The sequence below is a fragment of the Pinus tabuliformis genome, chromosome 5_1, assembly GCF_031772625.1.
Source record: "Pinus tabuliformis cultivar Carrire ecotype Pingquan chromosome 5_1, CPIR1, whole genome shotgun sequence".
Lineage (NCBI taxonomy): Eukaryota > Viridiplantae > Streptophyta > Pinopsida > Pinales > Pinaceae > Pinus > Pinus tabuliformis.
The window spans coordinates 305,377,405-305,396,492 of record NC_142305.1 but is presented as its reverse complement, the minus strand read 5'-3'; positions in this window follow the sequence as shown (position 1 = coordinate 305,396,492).

Below are 19,088 nucleotides of genomic sequence, written 5' to 3'. Positions count from 1 at the left end.
TGAACCTATCTTGGCTCCACCATGAACTAGTTGAGTGTGTTCACAACAAAACATATATTCATCCTATTATTGACCAGATATGTCAAGGAACCTATCAGCTTCCTATACAATGTGGGATCCACTAGTTCACTTTTAGAAGCGCTCAACTTGTTCAGATTAGTGATCATAGGTGTAGACATAGGCATGAAATCCTCTGTCCTAAATCTCCTCAAGTTCTCCACTACATACTTGCCCTTCCCAAGGAAAATCTCTCTTGGCTACTGCCACACCTCCAATCCCAAAAAGTATTGCATCAAGTTGACGTCCTTCATGTTGAATTCCAATGCAAGATCCTCCTTGCACATCTCTATGAGGTTCTTTGATCTTTTCATGAAGAGATCATCCACACAAAATACCAATATGAGTGGTTCATCTGCAATGAGTACAAAGTACAAGTTGGGATCTACCCTACTCTTAGTTAAGCCCAAAATAAGAGGATATCCATCGATCTTGGCATACCATGCTTTCAAAGCCTACTTCAACCCATAAAGGGCCTTCTTCAACTTGCATACATGGGAATCTCTCCCATGCACTTCAAAACCTTGAAGTTTCTTAATATACACCTCTTTCTTAATATCCCTGTTGAGGATAGCAGTCTTCACATCCAACTGATATATCCTCAACCCCATCTCTAAAGCAATGGACATAACTGCTTGAGTAGATGCATATCTAGTAGCGGGTGTAAATGTCTCTAAGTAATCCACTCCCTCCTTGTGGGAGAACCTTATCACTATAAACCTCGATTTATATAGCTTGATACTATCATCTGCTACATGTTTGATCTTGTAGATCCATCAAGAAGTGGCCACGAACTTCCCCTCCTGCCTCATAACAATATCCCAAACATCATTGCTCATGATGGAGCTATACTCCTCTATCATGACATCTCTATATACATGCTCGCTAGTAGCCTCCTCAAAAGTGGAAGTATCAGACTTACAGACACTGCGTGATAGTGCCAAATAACTAAAATATTTGGTTGGTGGTCTGTTCTGCCTGAAAGTGCTACTAGGATCCTACACATGCTCATTTGCATATCTCAATGTTTGTTTGGACCATCTAGGCCTCCTCCTGGTAGAACTCAAAGGAATATCCAATTCATCCTCCAATTTTGTTGGTTGTGTCCCTGTTGTTGTTGTTGGTCCCTGCTTGGCCTTAGGAGCCTTTTGCTACCTCTCCTTTACCATTGTTGGCTCTATCTCATGAGATCTTCTGGGAGTATTGTCCTCATTAAACCTGACATCCCGATTGAATATCACCTTTATTTTTCTTCAAATGATAGCTCAATAGGCCTTCAAGACCTCACTATAGCCAAAAAACATGCCCCTCTCATACAAGGGCTCCAGCTTAGACCTCTTCTCTATATGCACATGGACATAAATTGGACTACCAAATATGCGTAAGTGATTCACATCTAGTTTCACTCTCATAAATAGCTCCTCAATAGTCATGTCCTCCAACACCCTTTGAGGACTCTTGTTCTGCACATACAAAGTTGTATTGTAGTTTTATGCCCACAAAAACATAGGAAACTCTTAATCATATAATATTTCCCTCACTGCCTCCATAATGGTCCTATATTTCCCCTTGGAAAACCCATTTTATTGAGGGTTGTAGGGTATTGTGAGTTCCTTCTTGATTCATTCCTTCCTATAAAATTTCAGGAACTTGTTGGAGGTGTACTCGCCCCCATTATCTGATCTCAACGCCTTAATCTTCCTTCCTATATGGTTCTCCACAAGAGCCTTAAACTCCTTAAACCAATTAGAGACCTCGTCCTTGGTCTTTAGGAAGTAGATCCAAGTCTTCTGGGAATAATCATTTATGAACATTGCAAAATATAAGGACCATGTGATCGACGTCACATACATAGGACCACATATATCAGAATGCACCAAGTCTAGCACACCCTTAGACTTGGTCTCACTATGAGGATACACATTCTTGGCATGTTTTCCAAGCACACACCCTTTACATACTCCATCTTGCTCCACCTGGATCTCTATAAAACCAATAACCATCCTTTGCACCATTGGAAGAGCTTTTAGTGTAGGTGTCCCATCCTCCTATACCAAATCTTTCTATGGATGAGAACATTCACTGGCTATTCTCTCAACATATAGAGATCTTTGTCCCTTCTACTAATCACTTTCTTCTTATTGAAATTGTTTTCCTTCAGCCCAACAACCACTTCACCTCCCATAAATATGACCTCCAGTCCTTTGTCTTCCATGGCCGAAACTGAAAGAATATTCTTCTCCAAACCTAGTACATATAGCATTTCATTTACCTCCATGATATCACCTAAGTCCATCTGGAACTTGATACTCCCACTTCCCTCAACTACATGCTTGGCCTTATCACCAAGCTCCACATTTATATCATTGGGTCGCCTTGTCATTTTGGTGAAGAAGTCCTGCGATCTGATCATGTGACGAGATGATCTATTGTCTACGAACCAAAGACCTCTCATGATTATTCTATAAAGGCAAGATACTTGGGTGAAGTTTTTATAAAACTTCTCCACCATATCCTCCATATATGAAATAGTTGTTGTAGAAGTCTCACCCTTTCCCTTATTTTTGTTAGGAGACTGACTGGAAAAATGCTCGAATTTATGACAATCAAAGCATCTAACTTTGCTCATGTCCTTTTCCCTTTTTCTCTATAAATATGCTCCTCCACCTTGGTTCTTCTTCGCTTTTGCTTTGCCCTTTTTCGCTTATGCAGCAAGAGAAACTTCATCCTTCTCATCATCGCCCTTTCATTGTCCTCTGGGCAATGAATTTTCCCAGATCTCCTTCTAAGTTAAATCGCCCCATAGTCGGCTCCAATTAAGAAGTTGTTGACAAGTAAGAATCTCGTCCACGAAAGTGTACCACTGCTTCACGCAACCCTTCAAAGAAACTTTCACTAGCTCTTAATCATGCATAGTTTCTGCCACAGCTGCAAGCTCATCACGAGCCTGTTGGACCCTCATGAGATAGGAACTAACAGTTTCTAATCTACCCATTCTAATGTTGTTTAACTTTTCCCGCAACACCATTTTTTTGCTCTCGTTTGTACTCTAATAAAGACTGATCAAAGCTACCCACATTTTTCTACTGGTTTCCTTCCCTAATATGTGAGTAATTATATGAACCCTCACACCATCTAGTATTATGCAACTTGAATTCATATCCTTGGTTCTATGTTATGTTGCTTGTACTGAATCTAATGGAACCTGCACATCTCTAACTACTAAATCCCAGAGATCATTCATCTTCATAATTCAGGTGATTCGCTCCTTCTAGGGGTTGAAATTTGATACTCCATCCAACTTGTCTTCATATCTCAAACTTTTTAATGATATCATCTTCGCAAATCAACCACTGCAAGGAAACCCGACTACAAAAATTTTAGAAATAATTTTGTTATTGCAAAAAGGAAATTTTTTTGTTGCAAAGCTTCATGATCTCATATCTCTCTTTCAAATTATTCTAGATGGCTCTAATACCATGTTAAGTTTCTAATACCTGCCAAATTTATTTCTCATGATAATTTAATTTATCCCCAGTTTATTATTTATTTACCCAAATAATAATTGAGTCACCAAAATATAAAATCACTCTATCATGACATCTCTCTAGACATATTCTCTATGCTCTCTCCCATATTCTCTGCGCTCTTTGAGCTGTGCATAATTGTTCTCATATTCCAGGCATACCTCGACTATGCCTCCGGCCTTCATATCTCTCAGGTTGAATACGTTGAGTGCTGGTGACTCTGTTGAATGTTGGAGACTCCTCACAACATTATGGTATATGAATACGCCCTCCTCACAGCATTCTAGTATGCGCACCTCATTTCCTAAATACGAAGGTGAAGTCACCCCTCGGCTTCAGCCCTCCCTCCATACCGCTCCTCCATAAGCACTGGCGTCGTTTCTCCTCCTTATATCATCGCTCCCACGTTGTCCAACAACTCTGCTCACTCCATACGCTGCGCTGCTCCTCGGACCATACGACCCCTCCTCCCACGCTGTGTTGCTCCTCCTTATACCGTCACTCCCACGCTATCCAGCAACTCTGCTCACTCCATACACTGCACTGCTCCTCGAACCATACGGCCCCTCCTCCCACGTTGTGCTACTCCTCCACAACACGTGGTCTCTATGCCCTCCTCGCTGGTTGCGCCTCATTGTTATAATATATTCGCTGCCTACTATGTTGAAGGAACTTCATGACCTTTCGAATTTTTTTTTGGTATTAAATACTCCCCATATGTTACCTCCCCCACATATAAACCCTTCCCCATAAACCACCTCCCCCATAAAATACCTCTGTCCTATATATCAAAGTGAATTTTTTTTCCCAATTTTACGCCGGAACTGCATTTTTTAACACTAGAGGTGCAATTTTTTTTTACATTGGTACAGAAGTATTTTTACAGTACACAAATTTTAAAAATGCATTCATTGATATCTTTTATGGGAGTGGTTCTCACTGGAAAGGAAAACTATCCAGAATTGTCGCAGAAAATCAAACACACTCTCATTTTTAATGAGCTATGGAAAGGAGTGTGTGTTGGAAACAGAGACAAAGAGCCAGAACAGCCTACCCTAGACAAGGAATTCGCCATTTGGGATAAGAATAGCAAGGCTTATGCATTGATTGCAGCATTAGTAAATGAAGAGGTGAGCCACCATATTCCTCCATTTTCAAATACTTTCGAAGCCTTACAAAAACTGAAGGAACTCTATGACTCACACTCTGCACTTCAAGTTGTTCAACTCATAATTAAACTGTTCACCCTTGAATTACAAAATGGTGATCCTCTTGCTCTTGCATCAGAAGTAAAATCTATTATGCATGATATCAAAGTCACTAATGTTGAATTGGATATTCCTCTGATATATTTTCTCAAGGCACTTTATCCCACTTACTCAAATTATCTTGAGTCATTGCAAGCAAATAGAAACCTCAAAGATATTACCTTTGACTACCTTGTGAAAAAATTTGTTGAAAGAGAGAAAGCTTTTGGGAAGAAGACAGATCCTCAGTCTTCTGAAGAGGCTGTGTGCCTCGCACATAGAGAAAAGAATGTTGCTCAAGATTCTTCCAGAGGAAGAGGTGGTCGAAGAGGAAGAGGAAGAAATTTCAGAGGCAAGGGGTCAGACACTCTCAAGGAGAAAAGTCGGATTTGCACTGCATACGCTGCAAAAGAGATGGATAACATGATGCATCCACAAGAAAGTTGCCTTGGGACAGAATTGAGCAGGAAAGTAACCAACCCAAAGGTAAAACTAATGACAAAGAGAAAGGTAAAGCACCTTAATCCACTCACTATGTTGTGGCACATTGTAATATTGGAGTAAATGATGACTTATTTAATGCTTCACTTGCTTCTTGGAAAAATGATTGGTTGCTTGATTCAATTGCTGAGGAGAAATTTGTTGTCCTTGTTCCACATCCACCAGCAAGGACACTCCATTCATATCTTTGATGGCAAGCTTGAGGTGAGAAAATCATCAGACCACTCACTTGTCATGACGGGGATAGAAGAAGAAAGGCTTCTCAAGCTGCAGGGTACCTCTGCTCATACACAAAATTTCTCATACAATTCTCATTATGAAGAAGGTACATTTCCATCAATTTTATTATGGGATGCTAGATTTGGACACTTGAAATATGACAGCCTCTGCTTGTTGAAGGAAAATGGTGTTACTGGTTTGCCTACAATTCCTAGGAAACTTAAGCAATGTGGTGCTTGCATTCTAGGAAAGCATAGCAAATAGCCTTTTCATGATTCACTTTCCAGAGCACATAGAAAACTTGAACTCATTCATTCAGATTTATATGGTCCAATTCTTGTTCCTTCTGCAAATGGAAATAAATATATGATGACATTTGTTGATGACTACACTAGAATGTGCTGGGTTTATTTATTGAAGAACAAATATGATGCTTTTCAAACATTCAAGAACTTTCATACATGGATTGAAAATGATGCACAATCTCATATTGGCTCTATTCGCACTGATAATGGAAAAGAATACACTTCAAATGAATTTGAAAACTATCTTCGCCAAAATGGGATCAAACATCAAACAAATGTGCCTTAAAATCCCCAACAGAATGGAGTAGCTGAAAAAATGAATAGGACAATCTTAAATATGGTGCGCTCCATGATGTTTTTCAAAAATGTAAAATTGATGTTTTGGGCTGGTGTAGTTCTATGTGTTGTATATGTAAAGAATAGATGTCCATCTAATGCTATTAGAAACAAGACTCCTTATGAAATGTGGTATGGGCACATTCCTTCGCTAAAGCATCTCAGGGTCTTTGGTTCCACATGTTATGCCTTGATACCAAAGGTACATAAAAACAAACTTGGTGCAAGAAGTCATAAGTGTATCTTCCTGGGGTATTCAAACACCTCCAAAGCATACCGTCTCTATGATGAAGTCAATAAAAAGTTTGTTGTATCTAGAGATGTAATCTTTCTTGAATCATCCAAAACTCACAATGTTTTTGAGCGGAAACTTGATCACTTGGATAGATTCGCAAATGAAAATTGATTTCAAGAATTTGATAATTAGATTCCACATCTTGAAGGGGGGATTCCTATACTAGATCAACCTGTGGAATCTTCTTCTAAAGCACTCTCTCCCCCGCATGAAACTCCAACAGATGATACTTTGAGTGATGTGATTGACAGAATTGGGAGACTCAATCTTGATTCAGTCCCAACTCAATCAATGGAGCAACCTAGACCATCTGAGAAAGGTCCCCCAAAGTGGCTGACAAAGACACTTGAAAGTGTTCATCCTGATGAGGTTGGAAAGACAGGAACTAGAAATTCAAACCGACAAAATGGAGGTGATGTAGATGACTTTGATTCACCTATTGATATGGATGTTTCTTATGATTGTGAATTGAATTTGTCTACAGATTTTGAACCAGCTTCCTTCAAAGAAGCTGCTTCTCATGATGAATGGAAAGAATCAATGCAAAAGGAGTATAATGCCTTAATAAAGAATGGCACTTGGAAGTTGGTTGATCCTCCATTGGGAACCAAACCAATTGGATGCAAGTGGGTCTACAAGAACAAGTATAAATATGATGGCTCACTTGACAAGCACAAAGTCAGGCTTGTGGCAAAAGGTTTTGCACAGAAGGAAGGGGTCGATTATGAGGAGACTTTTCCCCCACAGCAAAATGGGCTACCATTCAGACACTCTTTGCCCTAGCAGCTCAGAACAGTTGGAAAGTCCATCAAATGGATGTAAAAACTGCTTTCTTGAATGGAGATCTAAAAGAGAATGTTTTTATGTCCCAGCCTGAAGGATTTGTTGTAAAAGGACATGAACATAAAGTATGCAAACTTGTGAAATCCTTGTATGGCATCAAACAAGCACCATGAACCTGGTATGAAAAACTGACTGAGCATCTTCTGAAACTCAATTTCAAACATTATGATCTTGATGATGCGACTTTGTTTGTTAAGAAGGTTGGCAAAATAGTTGTATATCTTGTGGTATATGTAGATGATCTTTTTATGACAGGGAACAATGAGAGCTACAATGCATCCATAAAGAAGGAATTGAGGAAATGTTTTGGAATGACTGATTTGGGCTATGTTCATTACTATCTTGGTATTGAAGTAACTCAACATCTGAAGTCCATATTCCTTGCTCAAAAGAAGTACATTGGAGATCTGTTGAACAGGTTTGGCATGACTGAATGCAATCCTCTGACTACTCTAATGGAACAAAACTTAAAGCTCACATCCATTGAAGGAAAAGAATTTGAGGATACAATAAAGTATAGACAGCTTGTAGGAAGTCTCAACTACCTAACTACTACTAGACAAGACATTTTGTTTGTTGTTGGAATCCTCTCCAGGTTTATGCAAAAACCTTGTGAGGTACATTGGTATGCTGCAAAAAGAGTTCTAAAGTACTTGAAGGGAACTCAAGACTTTGGAATCAAGTATACACAGGTGGGCGACTTCAGCTTGATTGGATACTCTGATTCAGACTTCAACTGAGACAAAGAAAATGGGGTATCTACTTCAGGTTATGTTATGAGTCTTGGATCAGGAGTTGTCTCCTAGAGATCACGCAAACAATCAGTTCCAGCAGATTCCACAACAGACGCAGAATAAGTGGAAGCAGCTAAGGCAACAAAAGAAATTGTGTGGCTCAGGAAAATTCTTGGAGATTTGCAGGTAAAACAAGTACAATCGATCCACTCATGATTGACAATACATTGGCAATAAATCTAGCCAAGAACCCAAAGTTCCATGATCAAACAAAGCACATCAATACAAAATATCATCTAATTCGACATCATGTTGGGGCCAAAACAATCCATCTCCGCCATTGTTCCACTAATGAACAGATTACAAACATCTTCACCAAAGCGCTTGGAAGAGAAAAGCTTGAAAGATCTAGAATGATGCTTGGACTCACCAACATCCCTTCAAATTAAGGGGGGAATGTTGACACCTAATCATAGGGATTGGGTGAACAACTGTAATTAGTGTAAATAAATAATAGAGGAAATGGAGAGCCATCGGGAGATGAACTGAACAGTCACTCCCTCTTGTATATAATAATGAACAACCTGAATGAATAAATCAATCAAATTTGAGGAGTTATCTCCTGGTCTGACAATCTTCAACTTATAGAATTTAAAATTTGCATCAGAAATAAACCAAAGAGATCAATCACACATTGCAAAAAATAATTAACCCACAAATAATTATCCATCCTTTCATTATCTGGAAAATCTATATTTTTCGATCCACAAAGATACTAGGAGAAATACAATTTGGATCCTTCAACTCAGCTCCCTCAGATTGAATTCATCCCAGGTAAATCAACCTCAAGGAAATCTTCCCTTAGATGAAATCGCTCTAAATAAATCAACCTCTACCAACCAAATTTGCGCCCTCCAGCAACTCAATCTATGCCCTACCACTAATGTGCACTGAAAAAACCCCAGCATTCCAACAACTTAGCCTCCTCTAGACAAACTCGATCTCCTTGTTGCAACTTGACCCTCCTAGATTCACTCAAACTCACTCGCACTTCTCCTCTTCTACATACTAGTCACTAAACCACTCGCACTGCAAAGAAAATTTCTCTCTCTCTCTCTCTTTCTCTCTCTCTCTCGTGATGACTTGGTCACACACTTGTGCTCTTTGTTTTGTCTTCAATTTGATCACTAGCCTCCATTTATAATCTTCATTAAGTCCAAATCTCTAACTCCAGTCTCCTATCTAGAAACATATTGATGATTCCTTCTAAAAACATCTTGAATATCAACACTTGAGATTATTTCTAAGTCACTTAAATAATTAAATTATTTATCCTTATAAAATAACTGAATAGTAATTAATTGACTTTAATTAATGTACTTTTCCTAAGTTAAAATTAGGAAAGAAGACATAAATCACTAGAAGAGGCAAATATTTTCTTCCACATGCTAAGACACCAAGCAATTGTAGAAAACCTTCTAATGCTACTCACATCAACATATAGGACTTGTTTTTGAATGGGACTAAGGTCCATAATAATTCTACCCACACAAGTAGAGGAGGAAACCACCTTTCGCTTGTTCATTTTGACTTGCCAACAAAACATAATATCCATCGCAATTTGCTTTATAGAGGCTACACTAGCTAAGATCACTAAACTAGGATTTCAAGGTACCCTAGGCATTACCACTATTAGGGAAAGATCATTACCCCATGTTGGTTCCTTAAGGCCTCTTGGGGCCTTAACTAAACCACTGTGACCAACTTCACTTTAAAAACCACTCCCAAAATGATATCCTCTAGATCCTAAAAGCTTTAAACCTATACCATTTTCTCCTAAACTAGAAAAAGTATCATACAGGTCATCAAGGAAGCTCCTCTAACATAGGATTCAAGTACCAAATCGTGTTACGCTAAGGGAAGAGAGATGTCCCCTCTCCAACTTGTCTTAATGCTTGCCCACGGCTGTCCCCTTTGGCTTTTGATTACAAGTTGACAACTTAGTTTCCTTTCCTAGGTACCACCTAGGTGATTGCTAGGGGGAATACTTGTGGTAACTAAGGTAGCCATTGCACCATTGCTATAGTGCTCCTAGAGGGTGCCTTGCAAAGTGATGGTATTTGCATCTGTTAAGATTATATCAAGATTCTAGGGTAACTACTTTTGTTACATTTGTGGGTAGGACTTGGGCCTTCATCATCCCAAGCATACCTTCAAAATGTTGGAAATACTGAGAGGAGGGTGAATCAATATTCCTTTTCAATTGTTATTATTACAAGTTTATATTATTTACAATTTTAATCAAAAGAAATGATTTTATTAAATATAGAAAAAGATTGAATACAATATTTGATGAGTTTTGCCAAGCACCAACTTGGACTTTGATGAGGCTCCAACCTTTAGGGCTCTGACCCTGTCTTACCAAGGAACCAACCTTGAATTTAGGAGCACCAACTCCAACGACACCAATCCTTCCAATTTTGAGGCACCAACCCCAAGGGCTCCAACCCTATAGATTTATTCTGTCAAGAAATGTTTGATTGTATTATACTACTTCCAAGAACTTATTTACAAAACCCTGTCCTTTAGCCTTTGCAACAAGTCGTTGTATGCACTATGGTTTCACTTCGAGTTTGATCCTTCCAAGATGAATCAGGTCAAAATACTATCCTCCCGCTTTGTCTTTAGTTTCCTTCTTCACTCAGCCTTCGGCTTATGTTGTACCTTCTGTGTCTTCTTGACCTTCGGCTTCCTCTGCCTTTTCAAGTTCACGAGTTGTGAACTTTTTAATTCTTTTCTTTGCATGATACTCGATCGATGGCTTAGTGAAACATTTTAACTTGTACTTATACGAGTTTCACCAATAACTTGAGAGACACGTTCATTGGAGGGAGGTTGACTTGTTTATTTACGGAGAGACCAAAGAGGCTATAACCAGATTATAATAGGAGTATGGCAGTCCCCACATGCCACATCACCGCTAATTGCAATCGTGACTTTCGTAGGTCTCTTGCTACACAATATATCAGAGAGGACCTTTTTAATATTCATCCAAGGCCCACATGGAGGTCCCACATGCTATGTTATTAATCGCAATTGCAATCTTCCGAAATCCCACAATCACAATTCGTGAAAGTCCCACAACTGCAAATTTTGATGTTATCGATGTAACATAGCCGATACTCATATTGTCCATGAGGCAGACGCGTTATAACATTAAAAAGTTGTCAATAGATCTTTCAGATCCACAGCTTCTATCACAATTAGCAATTCGATGGTTTATCACAATCGGTGGTCCGAGGTGACAACCCTTTATTTGTGTAACCTCTGATACTCGGATGCGATACTACATAAAGGTGTATTTCAATGGAGTTGTCGGGTCCACATATTATATCACAATCGATGTTTTAACGTTACAACCCTTTAAGCCTTGTGATATGAAAAATCCTGATACGGTGGATGCGATATTGTATTATGGCGTATTGTAATGGAATCATTGGGTCCGCAGTACATATCGCAGTCGACGAATTTGGGGCGGTGATACATAATAAACCTTATGGTTTGCGATTATGCAATGGATGTGAGATTGTATAGGGTTGTTACCATAACCTATTTCGGGTCCACAATAATATCTCAATCGAGGGCTTTTACGTGGTGACAACTCTTTAAGACTTGCGAAATGAAACTTTCGATGCAACGGATGCGATATTTATTTGAGTTGTATTACAATGGTGCAACAGATCCACAATGGTATCACAATCGCAGGTTTTGGGCGGTGACATTTATGACTATCTATACGTAACTTCCAATAGTGGCAGATTTGGTATTACATTAGAGTTGTTCTATTGGAACAGTCGGGTCTACGACTCAAATCGCAATCGCAAATGTTCAATTTGACACATAATAAAGTGATAAAGCCACTGATATATTATCTCCGATGTGTTGTGGACTTTTGTTAAAGGGCTTCCACGATTTGTTTCTTAGATTGGGTTCTTAGCTCCTCCGATAACATTGTTTATGCTCCTCCGCCAATGTGTTCCTCTTTGCTTCTTGATGGCTTCTCCTCTATGGCTTCTTGCTCCTGTTGCTTCATGGATCTGCTCTACTTGGCTTCACATCATTATTGATATCCAAAATGTTTCCATATTGACATCACTGACAATCTAGATCAACAAAAAAGGCCCTTTTATCCACTCTTCTTTATTTTTGTGTCCAATCCTAATCACTCAAAGCATAAATATTAGAGAATTGTTTGTTTTCTTGTTGCTTAGGAACTTTTAATTACATGTTATTTACTCCTATAACAACCCTAGTTAAAAATTCATATAAAAATATATAAGACCAAGGTCATGGGACATGTATTCCAAGTTGAATGGTGGGAAAAACATCCGAGCAGGTGTTCATTTGGTTTATTAATGGCTAAGGAAATTCGCAAAGGCAATGGCAAAGGCTTTGGAAAGGCATGAGGCATTAATTGGAATATTATTTAGGAAAATAAAGTAAATTAGGAAGAAAATGAAGGTGAAAGATCACGGTTTGCATGTGAGAAGGAAATTGAAGGAAAAATAATGGAAAATGAAGAAAATAGAGGCCTCATTGATAAAAAGGTTTTTGAGGATCAGTTGGAAATCTTTTGTCATTTCAGTGTTTGGTAAGTTTTAGCTTGGATCTCTCTCTCTTATACTCTCTCTCATACTCTTGGACACTTAGAGTTTTCTTGGAGCACTTTTTGAGAAGTGTGGCATACTTGGGATTTGGAGCAAGAAGGCAAAGGAAAAGCAGGAAAGCGCAAGAGGACATCGGGATCAGTAGCTACAACAAAATTTCTTTGTAGGTATCAAGTTGCATGTATGGCTTCCTTGCTAGTTTTGGCATACATGGAACATGCATGTGGTTTCTTGGTTATGATATGTCAGTGGCATGGAGGATTTCCTGGATTGACGATGGTTTTTCCTAGCCTTTCCATTTCCTAAATATCCATGGTGTTGTGGATTTTATCTTTGTTTTCTAGTTGGTGTTTATGTTCCTTTAGTTGTGGATTGAATTATTAGTTCCTGGAAGCCTTGGTTGGACAAACACTTTGGAAGCCCTGTAACGACTTGGGTTGAGTTACTAGTCCTGGAAGCCTTGTTTAGACAAACACTCTAGAAGCCCTATAATAGCTTGGGTTGAGTTACTAGTCTTGGAAGCCTTGGTTGGACAAACACTCTGGTGCACTTGGTGTGTTGAGTTACTAGTCTTGGAACCTTTGTTGGACAAACACTCTGGAGCCCTTGGTGGGTTGAGTTACTAGTCCTGGAGCCTTAGTTGGATAAATGCTCTAGAGCCCGGCAACATCTGTGGGTTGAGTTACTAGTCCTAGAAGTCGGGTTGGAACAAATGCTCTGGAGCCCTCGATAGCTTGGGTGGAGACCAATCTGGTGATGGATAGTGACGTATGATTGTGAGGTGGAATCATTGGTTTAGGGTTGAGGTTTTTTGGCCTCTAGAAGCCCTGGTTTGGTGTTCTTGGTTTATTCCATGAGATCCCACATACATGCTTGGAATTAGGCACATGGGTGACTCGCTGAAAGAGAGATTTGGTTCAGCCTAGTCTATGGTCGGGTGGTTCATGGAAGTCCCAGACCTGGTTGCATTTTGCATATGTTAATAAGAGCTTTCTTCCTCTTGTATTTCATGGGTAAATATACTTGTTTAAATGTGATATTTATGGCTAAAATATCCTTGTTATTTCTATTGGTTATATGTTGCTTATGAGCATGTTTTATGACAGTGATGATGTATGGCTCTCATCATGTTTTGATTGGTAAATGAATGAACAATGAGTATGTGACCTAATAGATGATAATGCAGCTAACATGATAGGGCATCAATGCTTTGTAGCAATTCTCATAAGTATGAGACCTCTATACTTAGATTTATTGTTGAAAACTGTAGATTTCATATTTGTGATATGTTTGACGAAGCGACTGTCATGGTTGGGCTTGGTTAGGTCAATTCCTTGATCAAGTTTTGTGTTAGAGGCTTTGTCTTGGTGTCATGTATTTTTTTGGAAAGACTCATCAAGTTACGGGCAGTTGTTTGGAGACTAGCCCTGCAAAAGTGGCTTAAATATTGCAGTCTCTAGCACAAAACTCGATGAAAAAGACTGCAGTCTCTCCCTTGCAGGCATTGTGGGAGCGACAGGAGGGTCCCAACCACATGCATGCCCATTTCATGAGAGAGACTGGGGGATTAACTCATTGAAATGTTAGTTTAACTCAGGGGTTGGGCACTTGGAGTGGTGGATTAGCTCCTGGGGGTCTTGTAGCACCTGAGGGAGGTTTGTAAAGTGTTGGTTAATCAGTTCCACTTCCTTAATTGAACTTAAGGATTTGAATCATATCATAGTAACTCTTCGTCACATATTTACCCTGGTGGACCGGTAAGCTTGGGTAAGTGTGGGAGGAGGGTGTTACAGAGTGGTACCAGAGCAGGTTTCATCCTCTTTGGGGAATGTCTAGTTTATATTCTCTTTGGTTGTTATCTGATACCACAGAGTGGTATCAGAGCATGGTTCAACACTTGGAATGGATGGGCGGAATGTGGATTGTCATGCGTGCATGCAGGTTGTATATGTGCCTGTTATGGATGCAGGTTGTCTACTTGGTGCTTGAATGTTTGATTATGTCGTCTATTTGGTGTTTGAGTGTTTGGTATCTATTATGTCATCTATCTATTGTTTGAATGTTTGATTAATTGCATGATATGAGTATGTGTCTATAAGATTGCATGAAGAAATGATCTTGTTTTAAGATGGTTTTATTAATACATATGTGTTGAGACAGTTGATATGTACTTGAGTGTAAGTAGGTGATAGTTGTAGTATTATGATGTATGACTGATGAACGTGAGTTGATTGTTGATTATGACATGGTTGTTAGACTTGGTAAAGGTTGATTTTAGATTAATAGATATGTTGTCTTGATCTTTGGAACATGTGATCGACATGTGTGAGTAGTTGCAAGGAAACATGCTTGGTATTAGTGTGACAAGGTAATAGTTGATGTGTTTATATAAATAACAGTTGGATGATGTGACAATACATAGTAAGACTTGATTGCAACAAGGTAAAAAGGTAAAAGAAAGGAATTGGGTGAGAATTCCTTTGGCTATGTTTGGAAACCACAATTCCAAACAAATGAATGCTTTGAATACAAGAAGTCTTCTTAACCCTAATCTTGTCTGAAATTATGTGGATATGTGCTATATTCATGGACATGTATTTGACAGGTATAAAAATTGGTGTCTAGTTATAGCTAGATCTGTCAAGGGAATTGGAGTCCCTTGAGAGATGGCATAGATGTGTTCAACTACAAGGCAACGTGCTTGGCACAACAAGGTAAGATAGCTAGTATATTGTTATATTTGTTTATACATTGACAGTTATGTGTGTATGGTAGTATGATGTACAGAATTGCATGGAAAAAGAGACTACCATGAAATCTTGAAGAAGGCTGAGATTGAATTTTCCCTTGGAAGTACTCGAAACCATGAGAATTAATTCATGGTGTTTGTTGATAGTTTTATGCCTTTGGTATTTTGTGATTTGTTTGTGCTTGATTCTTGGTTTTGATTGCGTCTGGTGAAAGGACTTTCCACTTTGTTTGTGATGTATTGCTATTGGTTTTAATGGTTTTCTTCTTGTTGTATTTCTTGTTCTTGCCTTTGATGTTTTGAGTTTCTTGGGAATTAATTAGGGAAAGAGGAAAGTTGATGGAGCTCAGGGAGAGCTGAATGAAGTCCAACAGGTAATGTAAGACCCATTTGAAGCTTGGTGCGTGTATAAGGGTAGTTGAAGGCAAGAGTATGACAGCCAATTGGATTGGTTGGGTCCATTGGTGTAAATGGATAGTGGCAGGAAAGTCATGAGAAAGGTAAATTAAAGGGATTTGAGGCGTTAGATGCCTTAGCTATGTTGGGAACTGTTGTTCTCGATGTTGTGCATGTGATGCATGGATAAAGGAAGTTCTCTTAACCTTGACCTTATGATATTTGGTAATTATGTTGTGATCATGAATATGTTGATGTTTATATATGTATACATGTCATGTCGTCAAGGGTCATGATTGGTTTATTCTAGTGTTTATATATATCTATCTATCTATATATATATATATATATATACATATATATGCCATTGGCTAACGGGATCGTCAAGAATTATTCTTGTGGAGGAATGATTGCTTATGCAGGTGAATGGCATGAAGAGGTTCCTAGGTTTCATGAGGAATCAAGTGGGAAGAGTAGCCCTGACATAATTATGAGGTAAGTATCATGTGGATATGAATTGATATTATGTGGTTATACTATGTCTATGTTTATGTTATGGACAGGTAATGTTGAGGGATACATTAGCAGAATGGAAGCAGAATGATTGGTGGTGCGCTGGAACATGCATGAATAGTGGAAAGACACTAGAGACAAGGCTGCTTGGTAGAGTGAGTTTTTGGTCTTTGGCTGTGCAGTATTACTATTGTATATCTGTTGTACATGTTGCACCTGTGATGTTGTGTGCATATAGTGTTGTGTGTATAGTTTGTTTTGTACATGTTATTTATGCAATGCTATGTATAGACGGTGTTGTGTACATGTTGTTTATGTAGTGTTGTGTACATATGATGTTGTGTGAATGTCGGATATGCGGTGCTATGTACATATGGTGTTGTGCACATATTGCATATGTGATATTGTGTATATATGGCGTGGTTTGCATGTTGTACATATAATGCTATGTACATGTGGTGTTATGTTTATGATTGTACATGTGGTGCTATGTGCATGTGGTGTCGTGTACATGTTGTGTAGGGGGTGTTGTGTGTAGGTGGTGTTGTGTACATGTTGTGCATGTCGTGTTGTGTATATGTGGTACTGTGTACACATTACGCAGGTGGTCCTGTGTACACGTTGTACTAGTGGTGATGTGTACATGTGGTGCTATGTACATGTTGTGCAGGTGGTGCTATGTATAGGTGGTACTATGTACGTGGTATTGTGTGCATGTCGAGCATGTTGTGTTGTGCACATGTGGCATTGTGTGCATGTTGTACATGTTGTTTTGTGTATGTGTGGTATTGTGTATGTGCATTGTGTAGTCGTGGTATTGTCACATGTGTATTCATTGCATTGTACTTTGTGTATGTATATGTATTGTGTTGTGTTGTACACCAAATGTAGGTGTATGTATTGTATTGTGTTGTACACCAGGTGTAGCTATATGTGTTGTATGTCAAGTGTAGGTGCATGTATTGTATGGTGTTGTATGTCATGTGTGGTTGTATGTGTGTGGTGTACACTATGTGTATGTGTACATGGTTGAAGAGAAGGAACTGGGTGTTTGTCGGGTGTGGCAACCAATCTAGTGTGCATACGGAAAGGATCGATTAAAGGATAAGTATCAATATTTTATTTCAGTTTTAATTATGCATGTGATCTATGATTCTGGTTTATGATGGTTACATGTGATCTATGATTTTGATTTATGATGGTTGATTTTTGAGCTAACTAGATGTGATATGTTTATACGTGATGATTAGGTCAAATATGCTAGTTTGACTTGTTGTGGTAGGAAGTAAATAGAATGGAAAGTGTACTTTGTTGATGAGCCACCAATGAGGTATGATTTGAATTCATTTAAATCTATTGGAAATTATGTGCCTGATACAAGAATGCATGAACATGCTCGGTTGGGTGGTTGAAATTGACTGCAAGAATTAGCAATAACAGTGAAAGGAATTGGATAGGAAACAATATGTTGTTAAAGCACTTCAAGAGCAGGATCATTGTGGGACATTGGTACCCAATAGTGTAAATTGATTTCCATGAGCATGTTATGACCAGTATCATGGTTTTGAGGCAAGGATATGCCTTGGTTTTTGGACCTTTCGATGCGAGGAAATATTACCAAGGTAGGGGTCGCCCGAGGGACTATGTAGCAGAGAGGGGAATTCCCACACAACTTGGAAGGTGTGTGACTACACGGAAGGGGGTTACCAGATTTCCCGAGGGACTGTGTAGTAGAGAAGGGAAGGTCAGGGGGTGGATTTGTTTTGGTCATTAGCATTTCCATATGGAATCAAATGCACATTAAGAGTGTTCCATGGAACAATGAGCCTATAACTATTCACTGAGATGATTGTAGCATTGGACATTGGATGCAGATTTGATTTTGACAGTGGATTCTAGACTTCCTGGTATTACTTTGAGGGTGGAGGTGTGAGCCTCTAGATTCCCTTGTTGCAGATGTAGGCATCATGTCCTTTTATTTGTTGGTTGATAAAATGTGCATATTTGCATATGTGTATATTAATCTAAATACGGTATTGAGCTGGATTTATAAAGCTCCATAGACATTATGATTATTTGTTGGTTGAAGCAAATGTGTATAAGAGTATATGTGGTTGTATTGTAAATATTGTAATGAGTTTTGTTATAAAGCTCCAGTAAACAATATGGTTGTCATGCTTTCAACAGGATTTCATTGTAAATATTGCAACGAGTTATGTTATAAAGCTCCATGGGCAGTATGTTTTGGTTGTCAGCAGTCTTGTCGGTTTTAGGTGTCATTGAACACCAAGGATGGTGTTCCCCTAAGGGGGAGGGTTTTGTAACAACCCTGGTTAAAAATTCATGTAAAATATATATAAGACCAAGGTCATGGGTCACATGTTCCAAGCTAAATGGTGGGAAAAACATACTAGCAGGTGTTCATTTTGTTTATTAATGGCTAAGGAAATTGGCAAAGGCAATGGCAAAGGATTTGGAAAGGCATGAGGCATTAATTGGCATATTATTTATGAAAATACAGGAAATTAGGAGAAAAGGAAGGTGAAAGGTCACAGTTTTCATGTGAGAAGGAAACTAAAGGAAAAATAATGGAAAATGAAGAAAATAGAGGCCTAATTGATAAAAATGCTTCTGAGGATCAGTTGGAAAGCTTTTATCAGTTGAGTATCTGGTTAGTTTTAGCTTGGATCGTTCTCTCT